Source organism: Halyomorpha halys, unplaced genomic scaffold, assembly GCF_000696795.3.
Source record: "Halyomorpha halys isolate HHAL.00 unplaced genomic scaffold, Hhal_1.1 Scaffold29.1, whole genome shotgun sequence".
In the NCBI taxonomy this organism is placed as follows: Eukaryota; Metazoa; Arthropoda; class Insecta; order Hemiptera; family Pentatomidae; genus Halyomorpha; species Halyomorpha halys.
In genome coordinates this window covers 2427654-2432323 of record NW_027115892.1, presented here as the reverse complement: position 1 = coordinate 2432323, position 4670 = coordinate 2427654, and the positions used below count along the sequence as shown (strand labels likewise).

Genomic DNA, 4670 nt, shown 5'->3' with positions numbered 1-4670 from the left:
TCCTTCTGAATGGCAAATAATCACAAACGAAGTTAAAAAAAATTACGTAATAATTAAGAATTTCGGCGATATTTAAATCTAATATTTACCATCTCATCTGTGACACGTCATATAGCAAAGGCACTGCAATTGGGTTGAACGCCCTACCCACTTTCAGCAAGTGTTTTTGCCTAATACACAATAACTTTATATTTGGTTTAGTAATACTTCTTAATATTTCTAATCGGATTTTAAAATTTCATTTTATTAAATATAATATAATTATTTAAAAACACTTTCATAACATAAGTGTTTTATATTATGTTTTATATTTAGCCTATGTTAAATAGACGCATAATTCAATATGAATTGGCAATGGTACATGTGCCATAAATAATATTTATACTTAATTTTGTTACATTTGTTTATATTATTGTTTATTAAACTCTAGAATAAATTTGCTGATATAAATTACATGTTCCAAACATGTTAATTTCACTGCGAATGTGATTATCAAATGTTTCTTCAAAATTAAAACAATAGGAAAATACAAATAAAACTTTATTCAAACGACTTCGAAACACAATGAATATATTTTTTTTTACAAATTAATACGAATTTGAAAAAAAAAATTGTAATTATTACTTTCATAAGTTATAATAAAACTCAAATGGCTCTTTATAGTTGTTAAATATTCTTTTTTATTCTGTGCCACTCATTAGGGTTTTAACTACAAAATTATAAATTATAACATGAATTACTTAATTATAATCTTATATTGCTAATGTATATAAAACCTAATCGTAAATCAAATTAAGTAATAATATTATTAAAAATAAGTACATAGCTACTAAAATTAATAACAGAGGGAGAGAATGAATGTTATGATAATTATTGAATATAATGTTAAGAATAAGTAATCAGAAATTGTAACCTACAATTACTAATTTCATAGTAATATTGTTTAGCACCTTTGAAATACATATATCGTCGCTTGATCATATATCGTGCTGCGATATCTTGTGACTCATAATAAACCTTATATCATTAGGAAAAAAAATTATAATAAAATTTTTATTTGAGACATTTTGAAAGCATTCTGAAAACAAAAATAAAAATGTTTTGTTATCCCACAAATTGGTGGTTGAGACGAGAATTTTATTATTTTTTAAAGTGTTGTAAAATCATATAGTCAATTTGTTTGATATTTAAGTGAAGTGAATTTCAATTTGTTTTGTGGAAAATAAATTATATTTGTAAACAATATAAATAAAGGGACATAGCTCGAAAAATTATATATAAACAGCAGAAATGTCAGAATACTATTCTATTCACAATAAAATAAAAAATGTCTTTATGTCCTTTAATTTATTTTTGCTTTTTATGCTTGATTTACAGAATTTATAAGAGATTCAGAATAAAATTCAATTTCAATGAACAGTGAAGAATTCAGATGTTGAAGATGAAAAAATAAATAAATAAACAGTTATAATAGTAACAACACCTTACTAATGCCGAAAATACAGTATACACACATGGACCTTTATTTGTGCGCATAAAATTTAATAAATACTTAAAAGGTAAATAATTCATGTTTCAAATTATTTGGACTTCGACTTTACCTCAGACTAAGTTTGATGACCTGAGACGATCGCGTAAGTTCTCGGGACTTAGAGATGCTGCGACCGCGACAGAAGCCAAGCTGAAGCTCGACTGAGGGCGGCTGGGGGTGGCCGGCGCATGCGCAATCCACCCCTATCAATACTCCCGCCCCCCGCCGAAATATCGTTAATCACATTTCCTTAATAATTAGCGGAATTCGAGAGGTAGTAAGTGGTCACATTGGCCAACCTGAGTAACTATGTTGTAATGACATTTCCTAAGTAAGGAGATACAATACCTCTGCAGGGTCTAAAACAGGTTTCAATGACAAATTACAATAAACAATACTTAATTGCAAAGATTTAATAAAATATTCAGATTGCCTACACTTTTAATTAATAACTATAAGCATAAGAGAAAACAATAATGGCTCAGTCTATTATATATTTTTTATTAAAATTACAGCCCTAATGATGGACACATGTTTGGGTCAAAACGTTGGTATATTTAATAGAAATAATAGGAAAGTACTTGAGTCCGGCTTATTTTTTCTAATTTAAACAAACCTAATCAGTACAACAGACGATATTACAATGGATAAGAGAAAATGAAATGAGACCTGTAGAATACATTTTTCTTTTTTCGCTTACAGAATTGACCAATGTTTAATGCTCACTGACCCGGCCAAGGTCTAATACAAACGATATAGGATTCCCAGTGAGTGCGGAATAACAGTTTCCACCATGCTCTAAAACTAGTTCTCAACATCCATATCCTCAAAAAAATTACTTGTGGTTCCTCCATTATAAAAATATTTGCCAAATCCTGTGGAAACTTATCCTATAAGTAAAAAACACAGTTTCGAATTGTATTGTGGGATCCATTATTAATGCTTTCTGTTCAGCTGCACTAAATGCTGGAATCTCTACAAGCTTAATTCTCTGTGACGACTACATTTACTGCTTAGAAACATGTATAATTATTTATGGCCAGCAATTCGACTATTTGCTTCTTTATATTGCGCAGCCGAGGGACAAGCAGTGTGTCCAATACACGAAATAGGGTTTCTGATTCCTGGCCACATTTGCTGACGAGTGATCTAAAATCACCGTTTACCTCCACAGTTTCTGAAACTTCAGAGAGCGGAACGTATTTCACATTTGATTTCAGTGCGTTTGTTTATTCTGAGTAAGAACTTTCCGTCATACATGAATCCAGTGGACCATTTGTTTTCTATAAAGTGGGGAACTCATATTTTTTGCTCTAAGCTTCAAATGACTTCTCTCTCAGGGAGAATTCTGACTTTCTTTAGGTGTAGTGGATGTTTATTTTTTATTTGAAAATAAAATAATAGAGATAAAAAATCACATTAAGAAGAGTATTCGTTATATTCAATAATTTTTGGGATATAGGTGCTGAAGAGGAACGTCCTACCAACATTACAAAAGATCCATGCTCGTGTACCTTCGCAGAGCATACATCATAGCTGAGCGAGTGTTTGCTAGCAGATCAATAATGATTATGACTCCTAAGAAGTAACAACAATTGATTCTAATTGAGATGTGTGGAACTTTACATTTTATGGACTTTACAATGACCAAAACACCCGAGAGGAGAAAACAAATTTATTAATTACGTTAATCTCTAGATCCGATTTTAGGATATTGAAACTAATATGCTAATCAACATTATGGTTTAATAACTTGGAGATGATAGACAGGTCCGAGCAAGATGCTTTTATACATAATGGTGAAATATACTTAATATTTTCATAGTTTTATGTATAATATGTTCATAATTCTAGTTTAAACATGCAAGGATATAACATTTTAATTAAACATTACTGCAGCATCATTGTTGATGTATGATATGATTTAAAAAACATTAAATTGTATCGTCATCTTAGAAATGAGTAGGCTTATGTTGGACCAGGTAAGGTCGAAATCGTTATTTCCTTCAAATGTTAGGAGGCTACAGCGATATTGTATATATCCTCCTATAAACATTAGAAATATCCTGGACTAAGGAAGCCTCAACTAAAGATTAACTTAAATTAGTAGCCTATAAAATAAAATGTGGTGAAGAGGTGACGGATTATGGGAAGTAACTAATAACACCAAAATTGTGCCTCTTTGTGAGTCTGTTATAATTAATATACGAAAATTCATTAATATAAAAGACAATTTAAAATTAATCAAACAACAGTGTGGCTGGAATAAGAAATTATCTTCTTCAATGAAATAAATTTATCGTTTAAAAATGTCAGGATATCTACTTTCTGGCATTTGTGGTCATATTTCCAACATGATTCACTTCATATTTTAAACATGATTTTAAGTCATATTTCCTGCTGCATAAAATCTATTTTCACAGAAATTTGTTTGATCAATATTTAAACTTCAATACAGTATTTTGTTAAAAACATTCCATTTACTTACGTAGTATTCAATAGGCTTTCAACAGGCCAGTCTATATCTTAATCTGAAGAAGAAAAAGTCATCTTTCAAAAACTTCTTTAATGCTTTAGACACCGATAGTAACACTTTGGACAAGTAGTGTATAATATCCCGGATTATTAACCTCAATCCTATACCAAAAAGTCTCAATTTTATAATTTTATTTCATTATTATTTATTTTTTTAATAATAATGCAACAATTTTTATTATATCCAATTCCCTAGTTTGTTCTCTGTTTCATTTATCATATAATATTAAAAAAAAAGACACAAGGACCATGCTAGAACATTGAACATAATTAAATTTGTTTAAAAAGGTAATATTTATGATTTTTTTAATAAATGCTAATTTAAAAATTATCTTGTAACTGTATTTATTACTTATTCTTAAAATTATAGAGAATTAACTTACAAGAAGAAAGACAACTCCTATAACTATATAACGACATATATAAAGAAAAAGGAAATTTTTCAATCGCACAGCTAATAATAATGGTGGTTATATAGAAAAAGAAAAAAATATAGATGGTAATAGGGGAGAAAATAACAATATTGATAACAGAAAAATTGTGAGTAAAATAAAAAAACCTAATCAAAGCATAATCACGGATTTTTATAAAAATAGTATTATAC

At 28.9% G+C, this 4670-nt stretch overlaps 1 protein-coding gene across 11 annotated transcripts in view; it reads right to left on the bottom strand.

Moving 5' to 3' along the window:
- Positions 1–4670, bottom strand: part of spri (sprint) — a 759753-nt gene that overhangs the window by 290825 nt on the left and 464258 nt on the right. The window contains exon 1 of one of the 11 annotated variants that reach the window (XM_014426190.2): positions 1602–1683. The exons of the other annotated variants lie outside the window; for them this stretch is intronic. The gene's annotated coding sequence lies outside the window, so the exon portion shown is untranslated. Of the gene's footprint in view, positions 1–1601; positions 1684–4670 lie in introns of those variants that run through there. 11 annotated transcript variants of the gene reach the window in all.